This window comes from Rhinolophus hipposideros (assembly GCF_964194185.1).
Source record: "Rhinolophus hipposideros genome assembly, chromosome: 9".
Taxonomy (NCBI): Eukaryota; Metazoa; Chordata; class Mammalia; order Chiroptera; family Rhinolophidae; genus Rhinolophus; species Rhinolophus hipposideros.
Window position 1 is genome coordinate 7,475,600 of NC_138055.1, and position 18,990 is coordinate 7,494,589.

The window sequence follows — 18,990 nt, forward strand, 5'->3', positions numbered from 1 at the left end:
TTGATTCATCAAAAACAGATAACAGTCCTAAATGTGTATATACCTAATTATAGAGGTTCAAAATACATGAAGTAAAAATGAACATACCTGAAAAGACAAATAGACAAGTCCACAATTATAGTTGAAAATTTCAACACTCTTCTCAGAAATTGATATAAGTAGAAAGAAAACCAGTAAGAATATGTACAACTTGAAACAACACTATCAATCAACTTGACTTAATTGACATTAATTGTACACTACACCTGAGGACAGCAAAACACACGTTCTTTTCAGGTACACATAGAACATTCACTAAAGAGGACCATAACAAGTCTCAACAGATCTCAAAGAATTGAAATCATGTAATACGTGTTCTATGACAATAGAATTTTTAATCAGAAATTAGTAGCAAAAAGATGTCTAGAAAAATCCAGAAATATTTGGAAACTAAGAAACAAGTAAATAATGTAACACATGGGTCAAAGAAGAAATCACAAAGCAAATTAGAAAGTATTTTGAAAATGATGTACTTGTATAAAAATGTGTGCGATATAGCTATGGGATATAGCTAAGTAGTGCTTAGAGGGAAATTCATAGCATTAAATGCTTCCATTAGGAAACAAGAAATTATTTATTTCTGTTGTCCCACATATATGGCGCCAGGCACAAGGACTGGAAAAAAACCCAGACCCCATGTCAGAGAAAGCAGGGAGGGTGGAATGAGTTAGAATAGGCGAATTGCCACTTAGGGATTTAGGACCAAACAATTTAAGACTGAATGACCTTAAGTTGAATACATTTCAGCCAATACTTATTAGGCACGCCCTCATTTAAAAGGGTACTTCTAACAGCCTCATAATGATTTAGGAAAAGTGGTTCTCAATTTTTTTTGTTTTCTGGCAATCTCTAGGCAGTCTCCTGGAATGTCTCAGAAATCTCTAGCTCTCCACTATGAAGCCAGTTCTTGACATAGTTAGTACTCAATAAGTGTTTCTTGAATTAAAACAATAAAACAATCTGGATTCCACATAAAACAAAAATTTACACTTTCCCCAGAAGGACATTCAAGTTTAGATGCATTGTGCTCTTATATTTACTATGGATTTAAGAATGCAATGGCCGGCCCGGTGGCTCAGGCAGTTGGAGCTCCATGCTCCTAACTCCAAAGGCTGCCGGTTCAATTCCCACATGGGCCAGTGGGCTCTCCACCACAAGGTTGCTGGTTCAATTAATTCCTCAAGTCCCGCAAGGGATGCTCGGCTCCACCCCCCTGCAACTAACGAGAGCAACAGGACCTGGAGCTGAGCTTCGCCCTCCACAACTAAGACTGAAAGGACAACTTGAAGCTGAACGGCACCCTTCGCAACTAAGATTGAAAGGTCAACAACGTGACTTGGAAAAAAAGTCCTGGAAGTACACACTGTTCCCCAATAAAGTCCTGTTCCCCTTCCCCAAAAAAATTTAAAAAAAAGGAAAAAAAGAATGTAAACAATTTCAGTAATGTTCATGGACCATCACTGGGACCACATTTGCATCCCGCTGCCTATAAGCTGACCTTGAGACCCACTGACGTGGCCAATGAGCCAACACCCAACTTTTTAAAAAGTAAGTAAGTGCTCCTTAAAAGTAAGTGCACACTATCAAATATTATGTACAGTTTTTCACTTTTAAAAAATACTTTTTATAAACAAATAAAATAGAAATAAACTCATAGATGCAGAGAATATTTTGATGGCTGACAGATGAGGGGGGATTGGGGAAGTGGGTGAAAAAGGGGAAGGGATTAAGAAGTACAAATTGGTTGTTACACAGTAGTCATGGGGACTACTGTGAGTATAGCAGTGATATACTCAATTACACTGTAATAACTACGTATGGTGTCAGATGGGTACTAGATTTATCGGGGTAATAGGTGGGAGGGGGTTGGGGGACACGGTGAAAAAGGTGAAGGGATTCAGAAGTACAAATTGGTAGTTACAAAATAGTCGTGGGATGTAAACTAGAGCATAGAGAACATAGTCAGTGATATGGTAATAACTATGTATAGTACCAGGTGGGTACTAGACTAGTCAGGGGATCACTTCTTAAATATGCAAATTTCTAACTACTACGCTGTACACTTGAAATTAATATAAAATAATATTGAATGGCAAAATGAAGTGTAAAAAGTAGAAATAAAGTAAAAAAAAGTTATTTTTTGCTAAATAAATCAGTAAGTCACTGTATTTATAAATTCTGTGTATGGATAAATATTGAAAAATGTTTAACATCTCAAAACTACGCAGTTTGAACAAACAGCTCTAGACATCAAATTTATACATGGCAGCTAGGACAGAAAAAAATCATCCCAAGGTTTAAGATACAATGAATACAAAAACCAGTCCAAGTGGTGTTCTAATACCTAATCAGAATTTCCCAAATTGTCCCCTGTAATGTCTGAACAAAACAAAAACAAAAACGGTGCGGACGAGTGGCTAAGTTGGTTAGAGCGCGAGCGCTGGACAACGGGGCTGCAGGTTCGATTCCCACATGGGCCAGCGAGCTGCGCCCTCCACAAGAATGAAGTCAATGAGCTGCTGCTGAGCTGCCGGGGTGGCCAGATGACTCAGTTGGATGGAGCAACGTGGTCTCAACCACCAGGTTGACGGTTTGACTCAACTCCCGCAAGGGATGCTGGGTTGTGCCCCCTGCAACTAAGATTGAACGCGGCACCTTCAGCTGAGCTGCTGCTGAGCTCCCAGATGTCTCAGTTGGTTGGAGCGTGTCCTCTCAACCACAAGGTTGCCGGTTCAATTCCCGCAAGGCATGGTGGGCTGTGCCCCCTGCAACTAGCAACGGCAACTGGACCTGGAGCTGAACTGTGCCCACCACAACTAAGACTGAAAGGACAACAATTTGACTTGGATGGAGCTGATGAGTCCTGGGAAAAACACACCACTGTTCCCCAATAAAAAGTCCTGGAAATACACAGTTCCCCAATAAAGTCCTGTTCCCCTTCCCCAATAAAATCTTTAAAACAAAACAAAACAAAAAAACCCACAAAAGTTAGCCAAAACGGATCCAAATACCTAGAAAAGCTTCTTTAAGTGGTCAAAAGCTAGCAAGGTAAGGGGCACCATAGTGCAGGAGAAAGCTTCTACTTTTTATGTATACTTCTGTACCATTTGGATTTTTGTTTTACCATAAGCATGTATTCCCTTTAGAAAGATTTATTTTTCAAGCTACCACATAAGCTGATAATAGAAAGGGTCAGTCTAGAGAAAGCATGCTGCTCTTTCTGAAACCTTACTACAGAGATAGGATATATATTCACGTGGAGTACTGCACATTTTAAATCTCTTTTCCTTACTATTTATTACCACAAAGCACTCCTGAAAGGAGAACGGAGAAAGGAACTATGAGATTCTTAACATAAAGCCAGTGAATTGTGAAGTGTCACATGACAGTGACAGCTGCCTAAGGTATCAAGCTTTGTGAAGAGGTGTCCTAATTCCTATTAACTGGCCTGTAGAGAACAGATTTAATCTCATATCCTGTAGAAGAAAAAAAGGAAAGTAGGTTTCATTTTCTGAAGGTAACAAAAGTAACCAAACATTAGAGCTAAGAAAGTAAATACAAGTCCACAATCCCTCAGCCACAATTCCAAGATGCACAAACTCCTGACAACCAAAAGTTGTCTGTAATTCATTTTGTGGCAAAACTTGATCTGAACTTAATTGGCAGCAAAATCTGACCTGAACTGACATGAGACTATTTATAGTCTACTTACTAAAGTAAGAATAGTCATAGCTTTGGCTGCCGAAATAGTAATGTATTTGACTATGAAATGCTGCGCCCACCTCCGCAGGGACATTACGTAATGTATGTTAAACGCATCCTATCAGATTTCTAAAAATTAAAAAAAATTCTGAACTTAACAAAAAGCAAAAAAAAAATTCTGAATTCTAAAATACAGCTGGCCCTTAAGAATTTCCAGCAAGGGACTATGAACCTTAAAATGGGATTTTATTATTATAAAATGGTCCTGTCAACCTCCACTGAAATATGTAATGTTTTCTGAAAATATTCCTATAAATAAATTTGCACTAATTAATTTCTTTTCTTAAAACTTACCACTATTAAAAATATTCTACTTTGAATATCTACAAATCTATAACTGTATTATTAGTTAGAATACTTTATACCACTTCAACCTGTCTGTGAAAGCAACATTACATCAGCCTTTGGCAAGAGGGTATTATCTGAAAGGGGGCAAGTTAAAAAAGCAGACTCTCTAAGTATGCTCTGATTTTTCTTTTTAATGCTTAAAAAAACAAAAAACAAAGGGCATGAGGGTTTTTTATAACGTATCAAAGAGGAACGTAGATTTTAAAAGTTAATCAGCATCAATTTAAATCTTTAAAAGAATCAAAATAAAAAAGAAGTCAAAATCCAAGTAGTTATCAAGGAATAGAACACAAAAGAAACAGACGTGTACAAGTAAGGAAAATTATGTATTTTAACCCAGTTATGTATCACTTCTATGATAACATATGACTAAATGACAACAAACCTTGCAAAACTAAAGGTCTCTATTGTAGAAAGAAACTGATAAAGCCAGATTGAAGCAAGAACAAAAACATAAGACTAAGAACCTGTTATTAATTACAATGAAGAGTAATTTAGAAGACTTCCCATGGAAAACAGGGACAGGATAACATTTTAATAGACATAAACATAGTAGTATGTTTTAAACCCTTGTATCTACAGAAAACAAAATTTGTTTTTGTTTTGTTTTGTTTTGACTATACACTAATCCTTCCCCCCTCCACCCCCCCCCACTCTCACACACACCACTAACAAATGCTTAAAACAATGCAACCAAACAGGAACCTCATTTCACAACTGGTAAACCTCTTAATAACTGTGTGAGGTAGAGAAGAATCCCAAATTATTTCTGTCTAAAGGAAGCTCAAAGAAACTAAAGACTGAAAAATAACTCAAAACATTCCTTCAAGTACCATTAGTAGGAAAATTAGCTGTTGCTACATCCTCGAAACAAGTGTTATTTACTGAATTGTGGATTTTACTATCCAAGAAAAACATGCAGCCATCAGAAATAGTATATGTCTAAATTAAAAATTAAAAACTTCTGGGTAAATTTGGATTTAAAAAGTCATCTTATACATAAAAGTTTAAAAGGAAATTTTCCCACTATAACTTTTCTTTTACTTAAAACAGAATAGTAAGAAAAGAGGAAAAAAAATAAAAGATGACAATAAAAAGGTACTAAGGTATAAGATAAAGAACAAGCCAAAGAGGCCATCACGTAAGAGTATCCAAACTCTCTATTTCAAGATTTATTATAAAAGAACTAGAAAGCTATAAATTCAACTAGCTAAAAAGGCAAAATTGAAGAAAATCAAAGCTGAAAGCTAAACATGTAAGAATTTAACCTACTCAGAACATTTTTTTTAAAAGTCCTTGTTTCCTAATGGGAGGGTGAAGGTAGGACTAATGGAACCTTCAGGCACTAGAAAACAAAAACTGTGGGAAAAGAATTTTACTCTCACCCCAAAGAATTATATCCAGTGATTAAAGTTGCATATAATGTAGCATGTATACCAATCTACTAGGTTCTAAGGATATTCCTTGGTTAATTACGTAACAAATGCAGATTCAAGGCGTCTCTTTGAACAAGGTCATTCACATAATTCCTACAGTGTAAGCCACATATAGATATGTGCTCATGCTACTGGAATTCAACATCTTACAGGAATAAATTTAAATTCTGAAGGCATTAATAATGCTGTACAGGTACCAAAAACCAATTTTACATCCTTTATATGATGCAATATATTTTGACAGGGTGATCTTAGTTTCCTTACACATTAGTTAGTTGACTACCATGATTTAAGGAGCTGCCACAGTTAAGAGTACAGTGTAGTGAAGAAATATACAAAAATATCCAGACATCAGCTGGAAAGAGAATATCACATAAAAACAATTTAAGAAAGCTTACTAAGAAGCAGTTAAGTACAAGTTGTAAATACAAATTGATACTAAATATATGCCAATAAATATATAGAAACTTTCAAAAAAAAGTTATTTTTCAAAATACACACCCCTAAGAAGTTTTATATTTATCTCAAACAGGTTGCCAACACTAAAAAATATTTTGTAACTACTATTCTGCTTCCAAACCAGCTTACAAATCACACAAGGAAGTCTACCTCGTTTCTTTGAACTCATTTTGGACCAGACAAATCATTTAACCAGACCTGGAAAATGATTCTTGGTTGTCTCCCAAAATCAAATCCACCCTGAAAGAATGAAGATTTTTTCCCCTACGGAAATGCCAAAGAATATCTCATACTCTGGAAGGAACTCCTAAGTAATTCCTTAAATCTTTTCAGAAAAGGCAGGACGTCCATTTCCAGAAAAAAATGGAGTAACAGGGACCAGATATAACCTGCACCTGAAACCACTGAGATTATGGACAAAACATATTTTTAAAACATTGGGTATCAGACAAGGAAGGATCCCTGAGATTTGGTAGACAAATAAGGTGAGCCATACCACTGCCCTAGCTTACTGCGTAGGGAATTTCCAGGCCACAGTGCAGGAAAGGGGAACCCAGGTGGTATTCAGACACCTCCCTTTGTTGAGAAGACGGAGCTGAGATTCTGAGTTTGCAGTGTATAGTACTGGAGAAGAAAGAGCTGCAGAGAAAGAACTCCAGAGATCTGCAGGGGACCCCTTGAGTATTCAGCTGAGTACTAGCTGAGTCAATAAGAAAAACACAGCTAAACATAACACTTAATGGTACAATGCTTTCCCTCTAAGTCTGGGAAAAAAGCAAGGATGCCCATTCATACCACTTCTATTCAACATGGTACTGAGGTCCTAGGCAGTACAATAAGGCAAGAATTAGAACTCAAAGGTGAGGAAGTAAAATTGTCTTTCTTTGTAAATGATATAACTATGTATGTGGGAAATAAAAATTAAAAAAATACAAAAATGCCACTAGAGAACAAATGAAATTAGCAAAGTTTATTTATTTAATTAGAATCACAATCATATCAATAAAAACAAACTGTATCCAAATGAAGAGGCCTTTAATAAAGTCTTCCAGGAAGAAAAAGTTTAGAGAAGGTTGAGAGTGAGAAGGAAAATGGTTTGGAAGTCAGAAACAGAGTATTTTACACAAGGCACAGCCTTTATAAAGTATGGGGACAAAAAGGGAGAAAAACAAGGAAAATAGAGAAAAGACTGTGTGGGAGAAGGCCAAGATTCAAAATCAGGGAATGACAGTTGATAGATGGAAGCAGCCTAGGAGCTTGGCTCGGACACAAGTGTTTGGATTTCACAGAGCAAGAAAGCACAGGTTGATAAAGAAGGGAAAAGAAAACCGAGTGCCGGAAACATTTTCTGGGGAGAAACTAGGAACAGGACAACTGACATGAAGCTATTTTAATAATCCAGACACAGCTTGAGGATGACTTACAATCAGGATGACGGCATGGAAACAAAAATGAGAAGCTCAAAGTCCAAAGCCACAGAGAAAAGAGCTAAAGGACCTGGCAATGTTTCAAGAGTCAGTGTTTCAGGATTTCAAGAATCAGGTATTGGGAGGATGGATTACCAGTGACCGGCCGAGCCCCAACAGTCAATAACTCTCTAAGGAGATGAAACAGGCCTCTCGCCAGCCTCCAGAGTTACCTTTCCGAAAAGCACCCTGAATGCTAAAGCCAAGTTCTAAAAAAATTGGAGGTTAAAGGGAACAAGAGAAAATGACACTAAATACACATTTTTAAGTACAGTAAATACAAGTCTAGAGAGCATTCCCTCCAAAAGCAAACAGAGAGCATCAGTGTTGAGCCCTGGCTCTGGCATGTTCGGGAAGCGTAGGGTGGTGTCACAATGTGCTGAGGCCAACTCACAAGCTGTGTGTGGGGCACAGGGTCCCCTTTTTAAAGTTTTCAAACCAGCCCTTACTGGCTTGAAATGTGATGCCTTTTGCATTTTCATTCTCTTGTTTTGTTTTTTTGTTATTTCTACAAAGAGCCTTTTCACTAATTCTCTGGGTGTTTTAAAAGTAATGTTTTCCCCTCTAGGCCCATGTTGCCACCATACATTGCAGAATGTAGGGGCAGAAACAGATCTCCACTCTTTAAATGGTTTCACAGACCCACCTGCCTGGTTTAAGCAGGAATCAGTAATTAGTGTGCCCTTTTGTTTAAGGAGATAGAGCCAAACTGGAAATAAAAACGTCATAAATTTTAAACACTTTGGTATAAAAATATAAAATTCTTAGAGCAAAAAGAAGGTTGACAAAAGAGCAGTTGGTGAAAGATTTATTTTAAAATCAGTTGTCCATGGTACATCTAAGTGGAGAGATTCTATATTTAGAAGTTCCACAGCGATATACATCTGGGTAAAACAGCTCCTCACGAAAAGGATTTATTACTGAGCATGATACACCATCAGCAAGATTTTCACAGGAGGAAAAACATCTAGTTCCTTGGGGAGCTTTTTCATCTTTCACTTTGTATCACCTTCCTCCACTTCAGGACCCAGCAGATGCTCAAGACATTTCTCCTGATACACTGACCTGAGCCTAGTTAGGAAGCCTGGGACACTTCCAGTTTTTGAAGTACTTAGTACGTTCTTAAAGATAAACACATGCCAAAACAACACTATAAACATTGCGTTCTATTAAATGTATACATTTAATCAATTAAAACATAATTAGGAAAAGAATATAATGTAACTATTCACACGATACTGAATTAATAAGCATATTCATTTGTCATAAACCGGATACTATGACCCATAACAGGAACAAGTTTAAAGTTATCATCAATATCTTCCTTCAATCCTGTGAATTTGTCTCTTAGACTTCACACCTACTATGTGCTAACCATCCTGTTGCGTGCCATAGAAAAAGCCAAGTAATATAAACCTGTTTTGAGCTCAAGGTATCCAAGAGAGAACCCCTGACATGTTCCGCTTTCTCTAGTTGAGCAACTACAAGGAACTTCTACCACCAATGCCCTTGAGAGGAATCTGGGGGCCTTGCCCACCAATTACCTGCTACCCTCTCCATTCAAGCGGCTTCAATTCCTCTTTCTCTCCTGGCTTCTTCCTATACACCTTTAAATAGATTTTCTATCTTACCTTAAGATGTTGCCTTCTCAACCTCACCCTGCTTCTATTTTCTTCCTTTCTTTTCCAAACATCCTAAAATCAACTACACTCATTGCTATCACCCATTATCTCCTTAGCCCCTTGTAATCCAGGACAATAAGTGAACATACAGAATTTGTAGCCATCAACATTACAATAGTCAATCAGCATCTTCTGTGTCATGATAAGCACAACCAGGGCTTAATCACCTCTGTTTGTGAAAAATATCAAGCTCCGAATATGCAAAGCTGAGAATCACTGGTTAGCCAACCAAGTACAGACATCCCACAATTATCCGTGAAAACAACATAGTCATAATAGAACGAAAGAGGCAAGAGATGGGGTGAATTGGGGAAAAGGAGACATTATTTAAGAGTAACAGTTACGAAAGAGAGATGGAAAGGGACAAGAAAGCAAAGAGTAAAATGAAGGAAAATGGGCTAGATTTCCATTCAGTGAAGCTTCCTTTCTTCAATTCTGGTTGAGAGTCAAATTAAACTAATGCTAGTTCACTGAACCACTTGGTGACTTATGTACTGTGAAGACTTTCAAGCTGCAGAAACTGTCTTTCCCAGTACATGTACCCAGAGATCCTTCTGGGTAGTCCTGTCTGATTTCATCCCTTTCACTGATTCAGTATCTGGCCCTTGTGAGATGGATCAGCACTCACCTCAGGTGACCAAGAGGTTATTTTCTTTACTCTCTCCGGCTCCTAGAGATAAGCTTAAATGAGTCACCACTTTCTAACTCCACCTGAAATCATTTGCATGGTTGTAAGTACTACACTCAAGCAAGCATGTTAACTACGTGACAAGCACCATTCTGGCTTATCTTCTTTGAATGATACTTTATAATGCCTTTATGAATTCTAATGTACGGAACCACACAATCCTATCTCAGGCCATTTCCAGTTCTAAAACGCAGTGTAATCTAAGAGTCTGAGTCTGACATGTCCGGTAGCCCTTAATTTAGTTGTTGGCCCTGTACCCCAACACCAGCTGTATAGAGCATCCGACTGAGCTCGTCCCCACTCTACATACTGTACTAACCGTGCTCCTTCGCACCTCCGCACAGGCCGTCTCCTCAGCCTGCAGGGCCTTTTCCTCCAGGACCGTAGTGGGAGCGTCACCTTCCCTGGAAAGACTTGCGTGCCCTCACACTTGTGCTGATGACTTTCCTTTCCCCCCTGTGCCATCCCTTGTACTATCTGTTACAGTACTTATGACACCACACGGCACTCGTCTGGGTCCAAGTCTGCCTGCCCACCAGGCTGGGCACTCCTTGGGAGCCAAGATCTCTTCCCATGCCCTCCTCGTGGTCCTGGCTTCTAACACAGCATTCGGTACATGGTATATACACTCAAACATCCAGTGAGATTGTAGTCATGTAAGTCCCTGGCATATAAAAAGATTTTTAAAGAAATCACCATTCTGATCATTTCTGTTAATAAGGATTAAAAGGATACTCCTTAAACTCTACAATGACTAAATAAAACTTTCAGAGAAATTAAAATTTTTAATCACAATATTCTTTCTGTAATCTTAAAATGTTTACCTATTAAAAGAAACTAAGGAAAATATAACCTGAAGACAATTTTTTAAAAAACAAACCCTCTAAAAAAAAACACCAACCAAACAAACCCTCCCTGACGCCACGTATTTAATGTATTTAAACCATTGGAATTACCAAGGTTTTTTAAAATTCTATTTTTTAGTTCTCTATCCTAACTTCGTTTGAAAAATGTTTATTGAGGATCTACTATGTGCAACTTACAGTGCTAAATACTGGTGATATAAATGTGAACAAAATAGACAAGGTAGATTTATTCATACAACTATGTTCTAGCAGAGAAACAATATACAAATTAAATGATTATTTAATTACAATTGTATTAAGCGTTCTGAGAGTTTAAAAGGAGCGTATCTCATCAGGGATGATTAGGAAGTCACTAAAGAAGCCACATATAAACTGAGCTCTGAGGATTGAAGAGGCATCTGCTAAGGTCAGGGTGGGGGTGGGGGTGGAAGTGAGGGTGAGGGGCTTATTGGCCATGGGATTAGCAAATGCATCAAAGAGACCCTGAGTGGGAAGGAATATGCATCTCAGGACCAAGAAGAGAGTCAGTGTGACAAGAGTACAGGCAGCGAAGGGGAGAAAGACAGGAAAGGAGGCGTCTTCCCCGCGCGCTCAGGGAACAAGACAGACCAGATGCTTATTCTCATTGAGTTTATATTCTAGAGGGTGGATGACAGGGTTTGGGGGATTCATTAACTGTTTAAGCAGGGAAGAAATATGATCAGATTTATACTTGTTTTTAAGTAAACATTTTATATTCGAGGTATAATGTACGTAGATAGATATATAATTTTAAAAATTATTCTTGATGCAGTTTCAACAATCTGAGGCAGAGAATTCCCTACTTACAAAAGAAAAAACAGGTTCAGCAAAGCTAAGAATATATTTGAGGTTATTTATTCAAACATTTGCGTGCCTACAATATGGCAGGCATAGTACAATGTGAGCTTAGGGATGCAGAGATGAGTGTGACACAGTCTTGCTCTTAAGAAACTCACAATCTAGTAAAAGAGGCAGATCTAGAAACACAATATAAGTGCAGTCCGTGCTAGAAATGAGTAAAGTATAAGGGGGCAGGAAGGGATTAAAGCTCCCTAGAAAGAATTAATCATTTCATCTCTGTGTTAAAGAGGCATTTTTTTCATACGTTATATAGTTCTTGACTTCTCAATCATTCCTGTGCTTGGAACATAGCAGGTACTCAAGCAAATGCCTGTAATATAAACCAACCTAGGACTAAGTTTTAACTCCTAGTTCAGTGCCTTTCCATAATCAACTGTGCCCCAACTCTGGAAGAGTATGCATTAATTCCAAGAATCTTTGTTTGAAGCAGCTTACAGAACCAGTTTACAAACCACAAAAGAAAATAAGTCTCGTTAAATTAAAGCTAAACCTCACTTTTGACCTAGCCTGAAAATCCATAACAATATCTAAACACTTATTTTTTAAAAAGCAAACCTTCCTTCATGAGAAATGCTCCTATGAAGACAATCAAGAAACTATGCCATATACTCCTTCATAATTCATGATCTCTGTCCTCAAAGGACTTATATTTCAGTTTCTAATTAGAAAGATAAAATATAGCACATAAAAATAAACCAAAATGGAAAGTAGCATTTGTTCATTTAAAATACTTACAGACTGCCTCCTACAGGAGTTGTCTTACGGATGCAAAGATGAGTAAGACAAAAGCCTGCCTTCAAGGAACTCATTGCCTTGTGGGGTAAGCCGGTAATACACAGCCCAAGATAATCAGGGCTGTAATTCAGCAGGTACGTGCAGAGGGGAACACAGAGGCTATGTAAAGATACCTACCGTCGGTTCTAATCCATCAGGCACCTATCCCCATTGCTCAGTACCCACGCCTTACCGGTTGTTAAATATTTTTAAATTACCCCTGATTATAAAACAACTGATAAATATTATAAGTAATTGCTATATGAAAAAACAATGACACACACACAAAAATAATATTAAAAGGGTTCAGAGGAGATATTAAGAACTGAAGTTTAGGAATGGTCTTGTGATCTCTGGGTTTCTCAGCAAGGAAGGGTAGCGTCTGTGGAAAAGGAGCTGGTTCTAGGTAAGGGGACTAGTTGTCAAAAGGCCAGTGGCTGGAATTAATTACCCAGGTATCGACCTTCAACTATGTGGAGAATGTGGTTTAGAGCTATGCTGTCCAATATGGTAGCCATTCGCCACATGTGGCTACTGAGTACTTGACACGTGGTTAGTCTGAATTGAGATGTATTAAGTGAAAAATACACTCCAGATTCAAACTTCACATAAAAAAAGAATGTAAAGCATCGCAACTTTTTTTTACTGATTGCATGTTTATATAATAATATTCTGGATCTATTGAAGTAAATTAAAATGCTATGAAAATCAATTTCACCCTTGCTTTCTACATTTCTAATGTGGCAGCTAAGAAAGTTAAAATTACGTATCTGGCTCATATTTGTGGCTTGCATTCTATTTGTCCTGGACAGTTCTATTCCAGAGAGCTTTAAATAACAAGCTAAAGAGTTTAAACCCTCCAGGCAATGAAACACCATTGAAGATTTTCAAACCTAAGTGCCTGGGGTAGATTTGGAGGGGGCAGGAAACAGAAACAAAGCACTGTTTCAGGAAGATTAGTGTGGGGGAAATCGGTAGGGTCAATGTCAAAAGGCTGGTAAATGTCGAAGGGTAAGCAGGCTCAGCTGGAAGGTACACAAGGTCGTTAGAAGTCCCACGCTGGGTGGAGAGAGGAAGAAATCAAGAGCAGGGTGAGGTGAGAGAAGAATAACAGCTGCAAATGCTGACCTGCCTGGATAACCAAGGTGCACTGCTCAGCAGACTTGGCGAGCTCTGCCACTGGTTTAGGTTGGATCTACCCTGGGTCAGTGGTAAGGGCTCCCAGGCGGAGGCACCAAACAGAAGAACAGGATAGGTGTCCTCTTCAGCAATTTCCAATCTATCTCTACGCGGCAAGACCTCCAACAGTGGAATCAAGTCCCAGAGGAGGTAGGAGGTAGAAAGAAAGGCTACCAGAAACTACAAGATAGTAATAAATATAAGATCAAAAGCCTGGCCAGAATCACAGAGCCAACAAATATTTACTGGGAGTTTGCTGAATGCCTAACTTTTGGCTAGGCTCTGGAGACATGGGAAACAAAACAGACATGGTCCTGAATCACAAATTGTGGTGAGAGCTATGAAAAAAGAACAGGAGCTCTGAGAGACCTGAAGGTGGATGGAGGTAGTGGGACAAGGTCATAAAGAGGGGACGGTCACTTCTCCTCTGAGGAAGTGACAATTTAATCTGAACCCTGAACTCTGGTGGGGGAAGACAAGGGGGAATCAAGGGAAGAACAGTCCAAGCCAGGAGAGTGGTAAGTACAAAAACCTTGAGGCTGGAAAAGGCTTGGGTAATTCAAGAAATTCAAGGAAAAGACTTGGGTAATTGAAAGACAGAGCAGAGTTAGAAGTTCAGAAGGGGCGGGGGGCATAAAAGAGATGACAGAAGGTTGGCGAGACAGGTGGAGGCCAGATCCTGCTGAGCCTCATAGCATGAAAAATAATATCCCCGACGGCCTGAGTGCAACGGGAAGCCCTGAGGCGCTCTTACCAGGAAAGCCGTCGGATCCTGAGGGGGCCGTCGGATCCTGAGGGGGTTCTACGCGCTCCAACTACCTACGCTCGGCTAAGCCTACTGAACCAGAGCTGGCGTGGCAGCAAAGGGACAGGAGCCGGTATTTGTAGCTGAGTAGCAGGATACCAGGTCTGGGATAAGGGAGATTATTATAAGGACCTCCAAGTGTTCCAAGGTTGCAAGTTTGGGGAAAATGATTGCATCATTGAAAAATACAGAAAAATCTGACGGAAGAGCTGGTTTGGGAGGCAAAGTTAGACATAACTGTAAGCACACCAAGTATAAAGGAGTAGCAAAGAATTCCAACAGGTAAGTACGGATGCTGTTTGGAGTATGAGAGAGAGATCAGGCATAGATATACAGGTTAGCAGATAGAGAGAGTGATAGATACTGCAAGCACCAAAAATAAATGACATTTTCAAGTAGAAAAAGAGGAAAATAAAGCAGTGACAACAAAAGAAGCCTGAGCCTGATTCTTAGTGTTTGTCTCTGAGACAAAAGTCAAGAGAAAGGTGTATCAAAAGGGATACAGCATGAGGGAGTTTTTTTGGGGGTGATGGAACTGTTCTGTATCCTAACTGTGGTGTTGGTTACATGAATCTATACGTGTGTTACATACATTGCGTACATTCACGGAACTGTATACACACTGAAAGTCAGTGTTACATTATTTTAAAATTAAAAAAAAAATTAACGGGGTGGGAGTACTCAAAAGGACTGACTGCTGAAGGGAAACAGAAAAAGATGCTCTGGGAAATTTAACCATTAGGTAATTTGGCAACCTTGGGAAAAGCCTCAGTGAGTGGTGAGGTTGGGAGCCAGGCTGCAAAGGATCAAAGAATGACTGAGTGGCAAAGGGAAGCAGTAAGAGTAGCCTCCTCTTTTAGAACTCTGGAAGTGAAAGAAAGAACAGAATGGTACAGCAGCTCTAACAGGTAAGTAGAACTGGAAGATTCGGCAAACTGGAAGAGCCAAACTTCCACAACCATTTAAATATTCTTCTAGAATATGCATTTTGCACGTGGATTAACTTTTTTATTGTCCCATTAAACTAAAACTGCTAAAATGAACCTGATGTCATTACATTTTTAACTCTGCTCCTTAGTCAACTAATATCTACTGTTACATACCAAGCACTGTGCTAGATACAAAAGTTCCTGGTCCCTGGAAGAGCACACAGGATTAAACACCATAGCAAGGTAGTGGAGCAGAGATCTGCACAAACGGCTCTGAGGGCCTTGACCTCCAAATTAAATGCATTTTATTTCTCTTTATAAAAATTAAACAGGGAGGAAATAAAAACAAAACATAGATGTACTTAGGTTAAAAAAAAGTTCTAAATTTTTAAAAACTAAGGATAAGTTTAACATTCAATTCCTAAGTTAGGTATGGACAACCTAATCATCAGTGGCATTTCCCTTTATTATTCCTCTCTACTTTTCCGTGTCCTTTCCATACTTCTTCCTCTGGGTAATTTAGGGGGCAAAATGTAACAAGCACAGGCTTTGAAACCAGACAGATTTGAGACTAAATCTATGCCCCTGAACTTTCTAGGGATGTGATTCTTGGAAGCTCTTTCTCTCATCCATAAAACAGCAATGACACCTACCCCACAGGCTTGAGGTAAGGATTAGAAAACAATATATAAGAAGGTTGGCATATGGGAAGCACACAATAAATGTGTTACTACCATTAGAACAAATGGTATTGTTCGTATTTAAAATATCTTTAAGCGCTTCCTTTTGAATGAGGAGAAAAAAATTAATTTTGTTTCAAGGGGCTAACACTCCTCTGTTACCTTAGAAGAACAGCTTGGGAATTTCTTCTCCTTGAGTCCTATCACAAACTATTCTGCTCAAATAAAATGATGTTTTTGGGACAAGCACTTAAAAACGGTCGAGCGCTAAGAAAACACAAAGATATCGTTGTCATCGCCGCGTCCCCGGTGGGACAAGCCAGTCTGATCTGTGTCCTGGATGTTGGCATTGGTGCAGGGACCCACGTGCACATCCCTCCCACTCCCTACCTCGCAACACTGCACACTGTAGACGTGCAAGGCCACGTGCGGAAAGTTCTGCTCTGTACGATGCATTTACATAACACTACCAAAAGAACAGTCAACACCGTCTCAAAACCTCGATCTTTGATGCTTCTCCAAATCAATGGGAAACTACTACTATCCTACTGACATTCCCCGCAGCGTAACGATGAAGAAAATAGCCTATGTTGTTAAAACTTGAACAAAATGTTACGAGGTACACCGTCTTTCTGTACGGTTAACTGCGGGGATGGGGGGGGGGCAACTGATGACGTTTTAGTCACTGACTACGGAGAAAGATCTCTGGCGCATTTTGTCGTATAATTTTGCTTACACCGGAATATGAAGGACCAACTTGAAGTTCGTCTTGTCCCTCGCTCCTTCTCTAGCACAGATGCTCAAAAGCAATCAACAGACGTAAGATACCTGAGACAGCAAGGTGCTTGGAAAGACCCCGACGGGGACCCTGCGTCCAAAGAAGTCGGGCTGGGCTGGTCCTGAGGGCGCCCGACAGGACGCCGCCGTCACCGGACGCCTCCAGCCCCTGAGTGTTCGTAGCCCACGGCGGGCTAACCACCCCGCCGGGGTGAAATACAGGGCGCCACGTCAGGGGAAGGCAGGCAACACTCCCCGGGCTGTTTCGTCCGAGGTTATTCCCCCTGCCCCGCGTCTCCTCGTGGAAAGTCTGAATCGCCTCTCCAAGACGGCCACACAGGCAGGGTTCTGGGATGGGGGGTGAGGGAGCGAGGCCGCCCCCCACCGCCCAGGTTAAGCCGCGAAACGCATTCACTCCGTCACGCAGGTCCGGCACCCAGGCGGGGACCGCGAGGCTTCGAGGCCTGACGCCTCCCTCGTCGCGGGCCTCAGCTCTCAGCCGCGACGGGGACCCCTCCTTACCCCGGGACCCCCCAGCTACGGGAAGCGAACCCGACGCGGCCAGCCCACCCGGAAGCCATCGCCGCCTCACACCTGCAGGCGCATGACGCCCAAAGCCCCGCGCGCCCGCCCGTCCCGGCCCTGCCCCCACGAGCGCCGCTTCCCCGCGCGCCGGACGTCGCCGGCGCCCCTCTCCGCCCCGGGGTCAAACCCACCCGACGCCCGCCCCTCCGGAGCACGCGCTCAACGCGGCCGCCCCCGCCGGGCCCCGCGCGCGCTCACACCCCTCCCGGCCCTCTCTCCGCCGCGCGCGCTCACTCGCGAGGACACGCACACTCTGCGCCTCAGCTTGACAGGCCGGGCCGCGCCGCGCGCTCCCGCGGGCGTCCTCGCCCACCCGGCCGCCCAGTTCTGTCTGGCGGGGTGCGGGGGAGGGGAAGGGAGACAGTGGCCGTCGGTCCTCACTCACCGCCGAGCCGTGCGGGCTTCGAGTGCGCGGCGTTCCGCTGTGAGGCGATGCGCTACGATGCGCGCGGTCCCCGCTTCTCCGCAGGCTATGGAGGAGACGGAGTAGGGGTACTGAGGAGCGCGGGGGTCAGTCTCTGCCGCTTCACCTCCCAGAATCACGGGGACCCCAGAAACTAAAAACAAAATAAACAAACTTTCCCCTCCGCCTCCCTCCCCCAAAACCACAACACAAACACTCAGGGGCCCGCCCACAGCCCCACTCCATTGGCCGCAGGGAGAATGCCTCTGGCTCTCACTGGCTGACTTTTGTGCTCGTCAAGCTGCTGCTCCGCCCCTCCAATTCCTCGCGGCTGCCGTCGCCCCTCATTGGTCAAGTGCTTCCCGTTTGACGAGCTAGGATTGGCTCAGCTGCCTGCGCCAATCATTCGGGGACACACCCCCTCAGCATCCCAGAGGCCGCTTCCTCGGTCGCAGACCGGGAGAGACGAAGGGGAAACTAGAGCATGATGGCGGCCTAGCTCGCTTGGCGCAACCATCGTCTTTTTCCTTGCTTTAGCTCATTAGTGCCTTGCTCTCGCGCAGTATCCCTTAAGGTCTTCTCTCCATCTAGTACTGCCTAATAACGGAATGTATACGTGCCGGCTGCTTGATTTATCTCCTCCGAAGTGCTGAGTGTGGGCTGGTTGTGCGTCATTGGACTGTCAGGATGTCACTCCTTAGTCAAATCTTCCAACTATTGGTGGAACAGCAAGAAAGCCCTTCCAACAACAAGGGCCAATGCCATTGGTTTGACTCCACTGAGTTATTTCCTGGTACCTCATTGGACAAACACGTGCGTCAGTCAGATCTGGATTCGCTGTGCTACAGTTAATTGTTTACAATGGAGTTTGGATGAGTCTGGTCCTTTGGCCTGTAGTTGACGATAATAATGACAACCACTTATTGCGTGCCCTCTTTGTGCCAACTACAATGCTGAGTTCTTCACAGGGATTATCTGATTAAACTTGTGAGTTTACGTTCTCTAAATTTTACCGATAGAAACTAAGGCGCTGGAGAGGTTGGGAAACTTGCCCAAGGTCACCCAGATAGAAAGTAGTTGGTGGACCCTGCACTTGGTCCTAGATCTGTTGGACACCAGAACCTTCTCTCTTTTTAATAACTCTCACTTAGCCCAGAATCACACCTGTCAGCCAACCGAATATCTTAAAAACATTGCATTCAGAACCCTAGTTCTTCAGTTGGTTTCTAG

The 18,990-nt window shown here is 41.5% G+C and overlaps 1 protein-coding gene across 2 annotated transcripts in view; it reads right to left on the minus strand.

Moving 5' to 3' along the window:
* The window catches only part of TNRC6B (trinucleotide repeat containing adaptor 6B), a 218,437-nt gene extending 200,029 nt beyond the window's left edge, over positions 1 to 18,408 (minus strand). Inside the window, exons 1-2 of one of the 2 annotated variants that reach the window (XM_081058640.1) lie at positions 18,038 to 18,408; positions 17,743 to 17,914 (exon numbers count right to left, since the gene is read on the minus strand). The gene's annotated coding sequence lies outside the window, so the exon portion shown is untranslated. Of the gene's footprint in view, positions 1 to 17,742; positions 17,980 to 18,037 lie in introns of those variants that run through there. The other variant, XM_081058642.1, reaches the window with a different exon arrangement.
* Positions 18,409 to 18,990: the final 582 nt, after the last annotated feature.